This window comes from Notothenia rossii (assembly GCF_949606895.1).
Source record: "Notothenia rossii genome assembly, chromosome: 3".
NCBI classification, from domain to species: domain Eukaryota; kingdom Metazoa; phylum Chordata; class Actinopteri; order Perciformes; family Nototheniidae; genus Notothenia; species Notothenia rossii.
The window spans coordinates 83,980,727-83,998,362 of NC_136901.1; the positions used below are offsets into that span (position 1 = coordinate 83,980,727).

General features: G+C 37.4%; 1 long non-coding RNA gene across 2 annotated transcripts; it reads right to left on the minus strand.

Annotated features, from left to right (window-relative positions):
• Positions 1-3,010: 3,010 nt before the first annotated feature.
• LOC307033294 lies at positions 3,011-5,031 on the minus strand. Of its 2 annotated transcripts, none has more exons than XR_013806461.1 (4): positions 4,877-5,031; positions 4,334-4,636; positions 3,887-4,033; positions 3,011-3,652 (listed from the first exon to the last, which is right to left on the minus strand). It is a non-coding gene; the product is annotated as an uncharacterized lncRNA (long non-coding RNA). The 2 variants fall into 2 exon arrangements; XR_013806462.1 differs by lacking the exon at positions 3,011-3,652 and adding an exon at positions 3,734-3,777.
• Between the last annotated feature and the right edge of the window lie 12,605 nt (positions 5,032-17,636).

Genomic DNA, 17,636 nt, shown 5'->3' on the forward strand with positions numbered 1-17,636 from the left:
TGGATATATGTTTCAAACTGTTGCGGCAGGAACTTTTGACAAAATAAAACTTCAAGGACAATTTAACAACTCAAGATTCAACATCACAAAACCGCACGCTCAGAATATTTTAAACATCAGAAAAGTAACAAAAGAAGATGAAGCAATGTACTTCTGTCAAGCAGGATCGGCATACAAAATGGAAATGATTTACGGCACACTTTTAGTTGTGAATGGTAAAGTATATTCATTTGGATTACTTAATTTGCTACATTGTAAAATCCTTAAAATCAGTTACTTTATTCTTAATTGTTGTCCTTCACACAGATCATAAAAACCTGAAGAAACCTGTCTACGTGAAACAAAGTCCGAAGACTGAGTTGGTCCAGCCCGGCGACTCAGTGACTCTCCAGTGTTCACTCCTCTCCAAAAACAAAGAAAACGCAGATCAGTGTCCAGACGAACACAATGTTTCCTGGTTCAGGTCTGGATCAGGAGAATCCCATCCAAGCATCCTTTACACTCACAGTGAGGAACAAAAGGAACGCAGTTGTGTCTTCAGTCTGTCCAAAACTATACACAACTCCTCTGATACCGGGACGTATTACTGTGCTGTGGCTACATGTGGACAGATCCTGTTTGGAGAAGGAACTACAGTGGAGACAAGTACGTTTTAAAGTTGAATTCTGAAATCTTTAGTACATTTTGAACATTAATGGTAGTCAGATATTTTGGATCAATATTGAAAAAGTGTATACAGAATATCAATAAATGATAGATGCTAGTTTGCATTTATTTATGTTAGGATAAATATTTGTTTCTAAATATCTATCTGCATAAGTCAAGTTGCATATTTCAGTCAAACAGATTCACAGCTCTTTGATATTTTAAATCTTAGTCCAAGTAGATATACTGTTTTGTCATGCACTTGAAAAAGTTGGTGCAATAAAAAAAACGTGTCCTTAAACAGAAGGCTCTTTTTTAAAGTAAAGATTGATCGACAAAGCCAAATACATTCTCCAAATATGACAGTATTTTTAACAGACAATATTGACAGACAGGAAAATCTCTTAAAATTGGAATGACGAGTTAAGTTTCTATTTTTCTAATTGAGGATCAAAACTGGACGCAGTTGTCCTCGTACTTGGAGCACTGTTGGCCTGCTCTTTGACTTTAATCGTCATCCTTACTTTCTACGTAAATCGAGGAGTTTGTCGACACTGCAAAGGTAGGTTCCTAAATCATACAGCAATGTTTTAGGCATCGATATTTGCTCATGTTCTAAATTGTAGGAATGTAGTTTTATTGTAACTTCTGTTAATTTTACCCAGTAATAACAGGCCCAACATCACATTGGGCTTAAACCCAAGCACATAACATTCATTTACTTTGTGTCTCCTACAGAGGCCTTTTTTATATTAATTGTTGAATCATTTTCTTCCCAAGCTTCGCCCTTTTTAATCCTCATTAAGCAAGTATAAGTATTAATTTATCAGTTTAACCCAAAGGATATACATTGTGAGCTTTGTGTAAAATGGTTGCGAGTTTGAGTCCTGAGTTATCTCAACATCCTTTCAAATGTCTTCATCTGTCAAAAGCGGAAATTCAACTTAAATACTTAACTCTAAAATAATAATCTTTATGCAGACATGTCATGTATGATGTCACCATACATGTACTCAACATATTCTGTGAACTCATAACTACAGTTTCATGTAGTTATATTTCTAAATTAAATTAAAAAGTAAAAATCCCACAAAAGGGCAAAACTCCAGACTCTACTTTGAAATTCAGCGGACAATTGAACAATTCAACCCCCTCTTACATTATTTTACTTTTTCTGCAGTTGCAACGTGTACCATCCGTAATCCTAGAACCAACGAGGCGGCAGTGGACGAATCAACTGACCTGGTAAATATGTTTTGAACTTTGAAACTATGCACCAAATATGGAGGCAAAAAGCATCCTTGTACGACTTTAGACTCAAACATTCAAACATTAGACTTGGTTTGGATGAAGTGTTTTTCATTTTACAGGCCTACTATTTAAGGAATATATGTTTAATAGACTGTATGATTTGCAGGATGGAGATGAAGAGGCGGTAAACTATGCAGCACTGAATTACTCCACAAGAAAAGTGAAAAAAGTGAAGCAAAAGCAAGAGTTGCCACAGGAGTGTGTGTACTCCGCTGTGAGAGCAAACCACACACAGCACCACGCGCCCGTGTGAGCTTTAGCTTAGCTCAGCTTTGCATGTTTTTAACAAATGTTGTGCTGTTAATTACTTTGCTTTATATTTTGCTTTTAAAAAGCTAGTTGTTGATGTGACAAGCGCGAAAGAACACTGCTTGTTGCACAGGCATGAGGAGGCGACTGAGAATGCCTCAAGTTGAAATCAATAAATTGTTCAAACACCCGGAGAGAATAAGTGGGTAAATAATGCTCATCAAAAAGCAATGCTGCATCTAAAATAAGCTATTCATTTTATTACTGTGCATTATTATTTTGGATGCAAATAATTGAAAATGTGTCCTCTTAATAATCACCCGGCAGCATATACAGTGACTCGGAAACAGAGCAGTTTGTAACAGTACTGTGTAGAATATATCAAAGTAAAAAGGTTTGCTAATATTGATTTAATGACAAAAATGGCTGGTTACTTTTAATTCTTTGACGGATAAAACGGGTTGAACTTTGTATGAACTATATATCATTTTCAAAAAATGATTGTTGTATGTACTTTTGGTTATATGGCACACATATGTTAAGAAAAATAAATATGTTTGCTGTAATTGTACTAGTCTTTCTAATAGCAGAAGAAGAAACATGAAAACAGAAAACAATCCAAATGACTGCTTTTCACCAAAAATACAGTAAAGAAAATTAAATTTGCTTTAATAGAAGAAAAAAAAACACCTTTTAATGCCCCCTGGTGTACGGAGATGAGCAGAAAAGAGATTATATGTAGAGGAAATAGAGTCTTCCTTCTTTGCTCTACCAAGTTGATAAAGACAAAGGGTGTATGGCGGCATAGAATCAGCGTGACGACAGTATAGATGTTTGACAGGCATTCACTAATATCTGTGTATACAAAAAAGTTCAACATACAGAAATGGAACAAAATGCATTTTTTATTTAAATTCATTCAATATCACTTAAGCATAAGAAGAACAAAAACCATCAAACAAACATTGTATGAATAATGCAAACTAATGCCAACATGTTATAACAGCTTTAAACTGAGACACATTAACATTATATCACATTTGGTACAAAGACATCTGACACAGTCCAGTTAAAAGGTGCCGTCTAAGATTTAAATCCAATATACTACTAACAAATATCTACTCCGCTAGCTGACTGCATTATGTGCCTATGCTAAAAGAAGAGCTGGTTGTGATCCAGCCAATCAGCATCAGGGTGTTTATGCGTGTGCAGAGGACAGGGGAAAGGAGGGCCATGGATGTGTAAAGAGAAAGGCAGTGGGAGCAAGAGGCAGGGTAAATACGAAGGGGGACATTTATTTTAAGATCAAATATCAACAATCTTTCTTGAGAATCGCTGACTCCACATTTCACTCAGATCCAAAAGCCTTGGCAGCCGTGTAGACCCCGGGGCCAGTTTCCATCACGGTGAAGACGGCAGTAGAATAAATCCACGGGTCTTCATTTCTCTAAGGAAATATATTACAAATTATTTGTGATGACAAACCTGATCGAGTTGCATCATAAGCCTTTTGCAATGTTGATCTTACCTTCACATTCCTTTTTGCAACATTTCCTTGCAGGTAAACAGCAGCTACAATATGAACACAAGTTAAAACTAGATAAGGATGCCTTAGTTTGTAAAAACAATGATATTAGCATCATCTAAATAATATGTTATTCAGTGAGGTAACTTATTTTACCTTTATTATGGCAATAATCACACTTGTTTCTCTTGATGGCGTGAATAAGGATGGCTATAACAATCACACAAATAGCCGAGACCACAGACGGCAGAAGGAGAAATACATCGTCAGTCTGTAAATCACCAAAAGACAGTAAGCCGGTTCCTGAAACATGAAAGGAAAACACAATAACATTTAGTTAGAGTAAAACAAAATGTACTTTCATCCAAGAATATTTTACTTTACTTCAAATATTTCTTCACAATCAATATGGATTTGATTTGACTTTTATTTGAATGTAACCTCTTATCAATGCAAATGTCCCTATCAAACACTTCAACCACACTGACTTAAACCACTTGGGTTGCTTATTACAAACATGTGATGTGCATCAATGTCTAAGGCCAGATAAAATAATCCCCAAGACATCTGCAATACTTAAATTACATTGGCTCGGTAACATACCAATTTTCTGTTTTGTTGTGTCTCCAAATAATATCTCTCCACATGCGGCCACATCGCAGTGACATGTGTTGTAGAAGCTGTAGACACATTTCTTCTTTGAGGGTCCACCTGGTTCCTTTTCATGTACTTCAACACCGTTTCCTCGAGTATTATTCAAACTTTGATTAAAAGCCTTGAAACAGCACAGATTTTGTTCTTCTGGTCGTGTTTTGTTCTCGGAGTCAGAGAGTATTGAACACTGCAGAGTCACAGAGTCTCCAGGACGGACTGGATCAGTTGGAGAAACTGCAGTGCTTTCAGGTTCTGGGAAATTCGAAAAGTTTCAACAGTCAAAGAAAAGATAAAATGCGATCATGATTTTCAAATCAAAGCTGCAATCAGTATTTGGTAAACAAAAACTGCATTGTATTATTACTTCATAATTATACCGTCTCAAATACAAATGCCTTGAGTGAGATTAAAAGTATCTCATTAAAGATACTTCCTTAGATGCAATTTATTGTTTCACTGGCTCTCTTATTTCTTGCTCTCTGTGAGACTGACCGTTGAGCGGCCCGACCAAGCAAGGAGGCAGAGGCAGAATGTCCAAAAATATAACCCGGCATGGGCATTTATTACAATCATGTGCACATAGTTCACCCAGCCTCAATCCTGCTCCTGCTGCTGTTCACGTGAGCCCAGCCTAAAGCCACCAGGATCTCACACACACTACCAGCCTCCACACAGACAAGGAAAACAGAGCCTAAATACCTATACACTAATTAGCACAACATGACACAGGTGGGGGGGGGAGCAATTAGACACAGGTGAGGGGGGAGGAGACAACACAGGGCACCAGGTGCACACAATCAGCTACAACATACATGGGGAACAGGGAAGTTGTCCTCAATATACCCCACACAGTACAATGATTATATCCACATGTCCACGTGAGCTCTAGTAACGGCGTCTCATCGTTACACTCTCAGACAATAAGTGTCGTCAATTTGAGCTCAAGTTCACATAAAGATGAATTATAGTTAACTAAGTAATGGTAGTTCAAAATGTGTGTCCCAATGTTGCAGTATAAAAGTGCATACATTTCTTTGCAAATCTACTTAAGAGTAAAAATGATACTGACAATAAACCATTTGTACGTTCTATTTTCTTATGTGGAAAAATAAACTAAAGTACATGAAACAGGAATTGTAATGTGTTACTAACTGTAATGAAATAAGAAGCGTATTTACCTTTAACTCTTAGGTCAGTTTGTGTCAGGAATTTGAGGTTCTGTTGGCTTATTTGAATACAGTAGTAGACCGCAGCATCACTTAGCTTTGCTTCTTTAACATGTAGAACAAATAGTTCACGCTCTTCTGTAGATGTGATGCGATCATTACTCTTAAGGCTAAATGTCTTTCTTAAGACTTCAGGAAAGTCTCCAGAATCAATCCTGATCCAAAACAAGTTTCCCAAAGACTCACGGGGACATGTCAGCTCCACAGAAACTCCAACACCAACAGTCTTTATCTCAAAGTTTGGTTTTTTTGTGCATCCTGAAAATAAATTTTACATTAAACACAGAGAAAAAATGAACTCTCTCAATTATTGTAAACATGGACACACACACATCTGAAAATCAATAGGACATTTTTACATGTAGGCCTACTTACGTCCCACTGCCAACATCAGCAGTAAATAAAATACAATCCTCATTTTCTGTTTATTCCACTTGAGACTGGTGCAATTTTGATGCGCATTAAAAATGATTCACTAGTATAATGTCATTATATCAAGTGGGAGGTAACAGTTTCAGAGCAATCTCATTGGCCTCCTAAGTTGCCTTTTACCACAGCGGAAATATAATGAACCATCAACTGCCTTGTGCAGCCTAAACACATGAAACAAAACCAACAGCCCACTTTTCATGTTGGGTTTCTATTGCTGACACAGAGTTAAAGCAGTAAATGATCTGATGTTAATGTGAAATACTATTATAAACAAACCAAAGAGACAATATCACACAATACATTTTCTGTTCCATATATTTAGTATGTATTTGTTGCGTGGCCTTATCACCAGACATCCTCAACTAGCAAGCAGTAATATGTTTCTGATTCATGGGCTGTTGTATTTTCTTAACATTGTTTTATGCGATATATTAAGATTTTTCAAATGTTTCCACACACAAATAAAAAAATGTGCATAATAAACAGGTTGACTGAAAGGCACATAGTCCTCAGATACGCAGTTCATTTAAAAATATGAATCATAACAATAGGAATTCAATTGATCAGTTTGATTAATCTACATTTGGAAAGTATTTGTTATGATTGCACACTATGATGCCCACTCTGTCTGTCAGTCACCTGTAGCAAACATGGCAGACGGAGGAGAGCTCTTACCACATTGTATTACCTTTATACATAGTGGAGAGAAAGGCAAAAACAGCGCACCACTTTATTACAGATCCTTAAGTGTTATTTAATGAATACCAGGAACACCGATTTCAGTCAAACTCTGGCATTAAAAGTATTACTAAAACTGAGACCCCCATCATACCAGCAACAAACTGCCCTGTCTGCTGCTCTCTGACAGGCGGTGACGCAGCATCAGGTCTGAAACCACCAGACTCAGAGACAGTTTCATCCCACAGGCCATAAGACTGCATTAATGTTAAAATCCTCGATAACTAAAGCATGCATCTGTCTGCATCTTACACTTGATTTATCTTAAGGTTAATCACAATAAACAGTATTTTATTTTTTCACTATTTAATTGTACATGTTTATAGACACCCTGCATTTACTTGGTCACTTACAACATTCTCTGCATTATTTAGTTTATTGTTTTATTTATTTCTGACATGTATATAATAGTTAACGTCATAAGCATTACTTGCCCATTGGTCTTGCAACATAATCTGCACTATTGTAATGTTTCTTCTTGCACTTAATTCGTTTTTATCGTTGTCGAACCTCAGCTTCGCGTCGGGCCGAACCACGCCCCTTAGCTGTGATATAATGAGCATATACCACGGCCTGTCGTGAGTTATTGCTTTTATAAAACGGTTACCAAGTGTGGCAATATGAAAGAAAAATACACACTCTAATTTAAATAGTTTTTATTCGTAAATAATGATGTTGAAAATAAAATAGTCTCTCCGTTGCCTTCTGCACGAAACATAGTGCGAGGTGGTTGCTATGCAACAACACTAACAGCTAGCGAACATATTAGACAGAGAGCGTTGATCCATTATTTGGCTATTTATTTACATTCATTTGTATGTTGCCGTTTATTGTGCACCCACTGAAAAACTGTCCAGCATCAGTAGCATGGCTTACGAGGTCACTTGTGGCTGAGGTTATACAGGCTGTTGCTTGGCGTGGCGAGGATATTGCTCCACTTTCTCCGGTCCCGGAAATTCGGCTTCCAGTAGTTCTGGAGAGAGCAGTGTCCAGTTGGTCTACCTGCTCTTCAAGTAGCTCTGCATGTCGTCGTTTAGGTGCTTTTTCTCTGGACATAGGCACTCCTCAATCCACTCCTCCATAGTAAGACCCCCCCGGAGGTCGAAGTTAATCTTAAATGTTTCCATCTTATGATTTGTAAGGTTGTTTCGTAACGGAAGAAATAAAATATATTTATATAACGGACGAGTCAAATCAAGCAATCTGATTGGTCGATAGCGTTTTTGCGGACCTCTTTGATTACAGATTTGAAAACATCATTGCTTGCTTTAAAAGTAGCACAATTAATTATATCAAACCTTGGAAAGTATCTAGATATATCCCTGCCCTAATGCCAAAGGAACTGCACACTGAATATGTTTTGTCGTTTGATGTCTATGTCTGGACCGCTGCGTAAAAAGGAGGGTTTCTGCCCCGTTACTTCTCCGCTGCTTTCTTGTTCCAATTTGTTTGCTTTTCATCCCAACTGTATACTGTGTTTCTCAGGCGCGGAGGGATACTGACTTGTTGTGAAAAGTAACTTACAATTCTAGCCGTGGTATACGCTCAGTATATCACGGCTAAAAGCCAATCAGATTGCTTGATTTTACTTGTCCGTTTTAAAAATATATATATATTATGTTGCATTGTTGGAGGAGCTTGGGATTTAAGTTTGTCATTGCCATATCTACACTGGAGTATTGTAGGCTTAGAAGAAGCCTCAAAGCATACCTTACCTTGGGTTCCTCAGCCTTTTTTGAAGTATTCAAATGTTACAGAGCAATGCTGTTGCTTCTAACAAGTGAAATCATATGCTTTGGACCTTCTACTTTTTACTTTGTGTGCACAGCACTGCCTGCATTTGGCAAGCTGACAGAAACAGATTGACATGCATTCACAGTCACTACTGACAGACAAATGATGCATGAAAACTTAGGGACTGTTGTGGTTTGGCTTCAAACTAAGGTGTCAACAGAGAGGGGCTGCTGCCTTTCTCTCTCTCTGTTTTAGCCTCAGGAAACTCGGCATGCACTGCTGATTTTAAAAGTGGAATAATAAAACATTTCAGTAAAGGGTAAAGTCATGACATGATCGTCTTTTTGTGAAGTGCAGGACTTAAGTTTGCCAGATAATCAACAAAAATGCTGAAAGCTTTACAAAAATCTGCTCCACTGCGCTTATAGCAGAGTACTCTGGCAGATGCATAATAGGCTAGAAGGATGGAGGTTTTCAGTTGCCCCCCACCATTTTTCATGCTGTACATTTTTTGACATGTTTTATAAAGTTGTGGTGACTAAAACACGGACATGCAATCGGTAAGTTGCAGTTCATGTTCAGTATATTAGCAGCTGAGCCACTGCCCTGCCATGTATTTCATTTGTCACCATTTCCCATGTGTAGTGATTTCACACAACACGAAAATCTTCGACGTACCGATGCACTAGATAAACATTGGGGTATAAAAAAACTGACTAGGATACATCCTATGGAAACATTTGTCCAGTTATTTCACTCTGGATCAATGTGTGGTCTGAACGGCAGACTCTTTTCCCAATTGTGGCTGAAATGCACGTTTCACATATACATAACTAACAGCATGGGTTAATGTTGATGGTCAAATGAGGGACATGTTGTATATTTTAAGAATGATTTGTGAATATCTTTACCTTATTTATACCTCAGACTTTGCACAAAATCTAATACAACAGTTATACACATAACAATTTGAGTCATGTAACCAATTTACTTTATTTAAAAAAAGGTTATACAATGATTTTAAGCAGATTGGACATCAGTTCAAAATGACACTGGGTGATCTGGAACTTAAACACTGATGGTTTAGTTACAGCCGGAGAACTGACAAGACATGTGCTGCCGCCACGAGGTGACACAGCGGTTGCCAAACCAGTTCTGAAGATCTCTACCCCAGACCCATGTATTTAGCTGGTTCTGAGAGAATAATCAATATTGAGCATAATAAGATAAAACAGGCAAAGCACTAAAACACCTCTATCGCCAACAGGCAGGAATAGGGAGACAAAACACTGAGAGCACAGCAGCCCAAGGTTGCAGGCCTGTGCTCAGTGAGGGCAGTACAAACTGACTGGGTCAAAGTTATGGGCCTAGGAACATATATCCCCAACAGTAAGCTTTAATAAGAAAGTCCAGTATATTGTTAGTCCATCACTGTATACATGACATCGGTGTAGATCGCCTCTCCCTCTGCTGATTTTTTATTCTTCCTGTTTGCTCTGCCAGTTTTCCTCTTCATGAAGCTGTGTGCAGAATACATTATTGAGTCCTCCTCTCTCTGCAAAAATGTATGGAAACATTATTGAGGTGACAAAAGTTATGATTTACATGTAGAAAAAATGAGTCAACAACTATTTTCAGTCACATCTTCTCTTTTTGACCGTACCTGCTGCCTCTGCTGATCACCGCTGGCTGGTACGGGATTTGTTTGCAGAGAAAGAGAAGCTGTATTTTGAAATAAAATACATTTGATGACACATGATGTAGGTACAATTATACACATTTGTAATGTAAATATAACGTAAAAAGGTGAGCTTTGCCAAATGTCTGATTGATTGAGGTATGAGAAACTTCTCTTACCGTTGCAACAATCACAAGTTTTCATCTTGATTATATGAATCAGGAAGGCGATAACAATCAGACTTATAGCAAAAGGAGCAGCTAACAGAAGCAGAACTACGATGGCCTGCTGCTGATCCCACAACTTAGGTACTAAAATCATGGAGAAAAGGAGAAAATGTGAACCATTTAAAGTTTTTTTACAATTACATTACAATGCATGACATTTGGATTTTGGTTGATAAGGGTTTCTACCATATTCAAAATGAATGCTTATTAAAGATGTGTAAACGCTCTGCAGTTACCTTCAATGTCCAGTTTTGTTCCATTTCCAAATAATATCTCCCCACATGTGGCCACAGCACAGTAATAAGTCCCAGCATCAGAGGAGCTGACGTCTTTAGAGAAGTTGTAGATACATTTCCGTGGAGAGTTAGCCTCAGGACTATTCTCACAATCATCTCCGCTGTTTTTATGGCTGTAAATGACACTGGGATGAGATTCATCTGATCCGGCTCTGAACCAGTGCACTCTGGTTTCTCCTGGACAAGTTCTGCTCTGAGATTCAGAGAAGACTGCACACTGCAGAGTCACTGAGTCTCCTGGAAGGACCGGATCAGACTGAAGGCCTTGAATAATGGCAGTGATATCTGGTTCAGGGCCTGGAAAATATAAATATGTAGATAAAGCATACGTTTTTAAAGAAAGGTGAAATCTACAATTGCTGTATTTCATTTCAGAAATCATTCACGCATTTCCCTCTGAGGTCATTTACAATGTGTGGGTAAATATAAAAGACAAAAATAGTAAGCTACCATATCAAACAAAAGGGGTTTAGTACATAACACATAATAACAAAGATAAACAGTATAAATGATTTACCTTTAACTCTCAGAAATGTCGCATTAAAAAATGTCATGTCAAATTTCTTTACTTTTAGGCAGTAGTAAACTCCAGTATCGCTTGGCTCTGTTTTACTTATTTGCAGGAGAAAGGTTCCAGGCCCTTGTTTTGCTGTAATGCGAGCAGTCTTGTTAACACCATAATAATCAAAAGAATATGTTCCTCCCAAGACTTCAGGGACGTTTCCAGGTCCATGCCTGATCCAGAAAATGTTTGTTGGATCCAAGGATTTCTGGCGTGAACAAGTCAAAGTCACATCTTCCCCAACACCAACAGTCTTTGTCTCAAAGATCTGATCGTGTGTGCATCCTGAAAAATATAATAAACACACAGATTGATTTGTGATACATTAAGAATAATTAGCACCCAGCTGAATGATTATCAGAACATGACAATTAATATACTATATCTCAAGTCTAGATACTTACGCCCCACTCCAAGCATCAGCAGTAAATAAACTATGATCAGCATTTTCTGGTCAATCCACTCGTGGCTGCCGGTAAATGAAATCGTATTCGAGTAGATTCACCTTAATGTAATCATATGAAGTGGGAGGTTACAATTTTAGAGCAACCTGATTGGCCTCTCCATATTTCTTTGTACCACCACAGTGGAGATGATATCACCCTTTGTTTCAACCTAAACACATGAAACAAGAGCAAAAGCAAGCTTCTGTTTTTATGTTTCATGTTTTCCTTTAACTGCACAGAGCGTAAACACACAAAACAGAACAATTGAAAAACAATCTTGATTTTCTTTTCATGTCCAGATTTTACAATTTTTTATTCATTTGACAGGGACAGTGCACATTGATTGACATTTCTGTAAATGCGCCAGAGTTAGCCAACAGGCTATTTTTCATCTGCGGTCCCTGGACAGATGTTGAAAGTCATCGTAAAAAAAAAAAGATTAACTCTTACACTTTCAGAATTGGGATTAGATTAGATTCCAAGGACGTAGCAACATGTTTAAAGTTTGTCTGGATTTCTGAAAGAGATTCTTGGAAGTGATCAAAACCTAATTTCTCATTTGCTAACTGCCATATTTGAGTTTTTTTTTAGAATAGCTGAATATTCACTATTAAAAAGGAACTAATAACATTAACATTTCAATATAAATGCATAATTTGTAATGCATCAAAAAAGTATAGACCTGTGTCTCTAGGATTTATCTACGGAAGAGGATTAGGGCCACATTAATTTTTTGTTTTGGGAGGATTGGAAAATAAAAAATAAAAATTTGTTCAGAGAAAAAAGTCAGAATTCTGACTTTTTCCTCAGAACAAAAAAAAACATTTTTTTTTCCAATCCTCCCAAAACAAAATGTTACATTTATGTGGCCCTAATCCTCTTCCGTACTTATCCTACCACATTGTTGTTGCCATTTATTTAAACATGCATGTATCTTTTTGATTTGTGTAGACATAGAAAATACAAGCTGCCATTTCCCACATTGATAAGGACAGAGGAACCATCTTAAATACTGTGCAAACCAGCCAATTGGATGCTCCACGTCAGAAATGATGAACACCCCCTCTGCCTGTCAGTCACTTCAGCAGGAAGAGCACAGCACAGAGTTGGGCTGTTAAAACATCCGTCCTCTACAATACACTTCATTTCAGAGAGCTTTAGAGGAAGAAGCAGAGTGACACTCTCAGAGAATCAAAGGAACACATTTGTCCTGAGACCATTTACAGTTTCTCTCCTGCATATGTTTTCCCTGGGAAGAGAAAACTAATGTACACCAAGGAAAGAAAACAGATACATTAAACCGACTATTTACAAGGTGCTTAACACAAAACAATCCTGTACCGCTATAGTGTCAGTGCACTCTTACACTACTGACACTTATTAAAGGAACACCCATCAAGATAATGCAGTCCAGTAAAACTCCCCACACATAATTTTTACAAAAAATAAAGATTTAGGATTTCTTGACAACTCAAAAGGAATATAGAGAATAAGAAATATAAATAGCTTTCTATCTATATGGCCAACATTTCCAGAACATTTGTCAGAGCTGCAGGTTGTGGTTTGTGGCTTTCTTCAGGGTCAACAGTTGTTGACATTGACAACAAGCCATAACATGCCTTGTACTTTCACACAAACAGTCAGATATAAATGCTTCACACTGACAACCAGATGACGCATGGAAACTTCAGCGCTGCTGTGGTTGGGCTTCACACTGAGGTGTCAATACAAAGGGGCGTTTGTATCTTTATCATTCTATAAACCTCAGGAAGCTGGGCTTGCACTGCTGATATACTTATTTGTGTTTCAAATGGCAAGTGGAATACCACTAGTCACACTATGTGATGATCCTTTTTAATTTAACATTACTGCAAGTTATTGCCTTTTATCTGTAGTTGCAGTTAGTCAGGGGAGGTGCCCATCATTTCCTGGTCCAACCCCCGTCTTTCATTCAAAGCAGGAATTTGAACCGTGATCTAACATGGTGATAGAATTACTGCCTGTCTATTTGAATGTTTAATGAATTAATACAGTTTGATTGTAAATTAGATAGATGCTTTTGCATCTTTAGAAATAATCTTGAGATAGACATGTTTTACTTTAAATGAGCATGTGTAAAACTAAAACAATGATGAAGCCTACTGAAGTCTCATGTAGCTCTCACTTCGATTCACATCCTGTTGAAGCCCATAGCTCTGAGTAACAGCCTTGATGCTTGGTCAAAGGGTGGAGAGATGGCCCACCACAACGCATGACTCTCAGTGTAGCTGTTGCATGTGGCTTTGCTTCTTGTTCTGAAGCAGAAGGTCTCTACAAAGGGATTTGAGATCTGAAAGGTGGAGTGCTCGATTCTATGAAGTAGTTGACTTCTGACTTTCTATTTTGTATTTAGAACAACAAACATTGTCTTTTGCAAATAAATATCAATTGTGTGTGAATCACAAAATATTCCCCATATGTTTTGTCAGCCATGCTTCGGTCTCTCCCTCTTAAAAGCACTTTGCAAAAATGAAACATAACATGTATGCTGTGTAAAATATTATACACCACTTCTTTCTCAGTGGAAATTGTCCACAGGTGTAACGATAACATGGTTATTTGCAATAAGAAAGGGCATGGCCTAGTCCCTTATGTTGCTGGTTTTACTTTTGCTTTTCCTGCTATAATGAATTGAAATGTCTCTTTTACACAAAGTAATTGTTAGGGTTAAAACCTGATCTATTTGAGAACATTGGAGAATCAAAAATGGTCAAGACTGGTTGTAGGACTATAAGGTTTACAGAAATAAAGGATGCACAAAATCATATAAGGGCAAAAAAGGAACAACGTTGAGTACTCAGTAAAATTCAAAATACATGAAGGCATGCTTTGGAGTTCACTTCCAATAAAGCAAGGGAGTTTTTGGTGTTTCAAAACAAATAAATCAGTGATACTCTACAATATTGTTCAACTTGAGAAAATGACAAAGCTCTACCTTACAGAGAGCACTATCTCAACAGATACTTTAACCTGTAAGTTCTTCACATCTCTTGGTTTTGGTGAGATTTCCTCTCACCTCTCCCCTACAGCTTTCTACCACCTACACTGTGGCTATTGTAATGTTATGGAACAAAACAGCTAGCCTACATAGAGGGAAATATACAGCATTGAGCAACTCCATGGAGCCATCCAACTCACTGCTGTTGCTCAGTAAGTATATCCAGTATGTAAACCAAACATCTTATTAAGCTACAGAATTAGTTTTCTGTGACCATATGGAATTTGCAATGTACTTGATAAAAACAGATGTGTTTGCTAGCTAGCAGTCGTCATGTTCCCACATTGTTTTCCTGGTGTGTTACACGATTAACCACAGCCATCGGCCTGTTGAATAGAGTGACACTGAAATAATGTCTCAGTGTGTATTTTTTGTTCTCATGCTGGTATGATTAAAACGACATTCTTAAAATGTGTCAATCGGGTTTTGCTGTTTAAATAGGTCCTGTACTTCTTAGCTAAGCACCAAAAACTGAAAACATATTTTATTGTCTAATTAAAGAGGCTTCTTTGAAAAAATAAAATCTCAGTACATAGAGATTTCGAAAGAAAATGGTCCATGTTTTAAATGTATGGGGGAGGTCATTGTATACATTTCAGCCAATCACTACAATTGCTACTTTGTAGACGTTGATCTTCTTGTGAGCAAACCTTCATTTGGTTGGAAAGACATCAGTCGTGAGAGACGACAGAGCTGCACCACAATGATCGGTCAACTGGCTGCTTTGATTCTTCTTTCTACGATGTGTAAGTGCTATTCTTTACTCCTGTATGAAAGACAATACCATTTGATGATCTTAAAGATGATCTCCTCCATTAAACCTTTTCTTTGTCTTTTTTCTTTAGCTCTGATTGAATCGGCAGAGGATCCTCACCTGATCTCTTTGGCTGTGGTAGAAGTTGGTGGAAATTTTACTTTTCAATTTCCAGTTTTGGAGATCGTAGGCAAACATTTGTCCTTGTACAAGAAGTCTCTTGGACAAATGGCCCAGCCAGTCTTTAACGTGATTCTTGGCAAACTAACAGTGATTGAACCCTTTTTAGACGAACGGTTCAAAGCAACACAAGAGATGTCAGAAAAGAGGACGCAGCAACATATTTCTGTCTCACTGGATCGACGTATTCACTGAGTTTTGGAACTGGCATCTTCTTGGCTGTGAAAGGTAAATATATATTACTTTCAGTTATTGTTTCAAGCCTCATGTCATACAAATAATTTATATAAATGTTATGTTTTCTTTTACTGAATCACGCAGATCAGTGGAAATCTGTCTACGTGAAGCAAAGTCCGGAGACCAAGTCAGTCCAGCCCGGCGACTCAGTGACTCTGGAGTGTTCACTTATCTCTAAAAACAACGAAAACGCAGATCAGTGTCCAGGTGAACACAATGTTTCCTGGTTCAGGTCTGGATCAGGAGAATCCCATCCAAGCATCCTTTACACTCACAGTGAGGAACAAAAGGAACGCAGTTGTGTCTTCAGTCTGTCCAAAACTATACACAGCTCCTCTGATACCGGGACGTATTACTGTGCTGTGGCTACATGTGGACAGAACCTGTTTGGAGAAGGAACTACAGTGGAGACAAGTACGTTTTAAAGTTGAATTCTGAAATCTTTAGTACATTTTGAACATTAATGCGAGTCAGATATATTGGATAAATATTGATAAAGTGTATATAGAATATTAATAAATGATAGATGCTAGTTTGAATGTATTAATGTTAGGATAAATATTTGTCTCTAAATATCGATCTGCATAAGTCAAGTTGCATCTTTCAGTCAAACAGATTCACAGCTCTTTGATATTTTAAATCTTATTCCAAGTAGATACACTGTTTTGTCATGCACTTGAAAAAGTTGGTGGAATAAAAAAAACATGTAATTAAACAGAAGGCTCTTTTTTAAAGTAATGATTGATCGACAAAGCCAAATACATTCTCCAAATATGACAGTATTTTTAACAGACATTATTGACAGAAAGGAAAACCTTTTAAAATTTGAATGAGGAGTTAAGTGTCTATTTTTCTAATTCCAGGATCAAAACTGGACGCAGTTGTCCTCGTACTTGGAGCACTGTTGGCCTGCTCTTTGACTTTAATCGTCATCCTTACTTTATACGTAAATCGAGGAGTTTGTCGACACTGCAAAGGTAGGTTCCTAAATCATACAGCAATGTTTTAGGCATTGATGTTTGCTCATGTTCTAAATTGTAGGAATGTAGTTTTATTGTAACTTCGGTTAATTTTACCCAGTATAACAGGCCCAACATCAAATTGGGCTTAAACCCAAGCACATAACATTCATTCACTTTGTGTCTCCTACAGAGGCCTTTTTTATATTAATTGTTGAATCATTTTCTTCCCAAGCTTCCCTCTTTTTAATCCTCATCAAGCAAGTATAAGTATTCATTTATCAGTTTAATCCAAAATATATACATTTTGAGCTTTCTGTAAAATGGTTGCGAGTTTGAGTCCTGAGTTATCTCAACATCCTTTCAAATGTCTTCATCTGTCAAAAGCAGAAATTCAACTTAAATACTTAACTCTAATCTTTATGCAGACATGTCATGTATGATGTCACCATACATGTACTCAACATATTCAGTGAACTCATAATTACAGTTTCATGTAGTTATATTTCTAAAATAAATTCAAAAGTAAAATTCCCACAAAAGGGCAAAACTCCAGACTCTACTTTGAAATTCAGCGGACAATTGAACAATTGAACCCTTTCTAACATTATTTAACTTTTTCTGCAGTAGCAACGTGTACCATCCGTAATCCTAGAGCCGACGAGGCAGCAGTGGACGAATCAACTGATCTGGTAAATATGTTTTGAACTTTGAAACTATGCACCAAATATGGAGGCACAAATAAT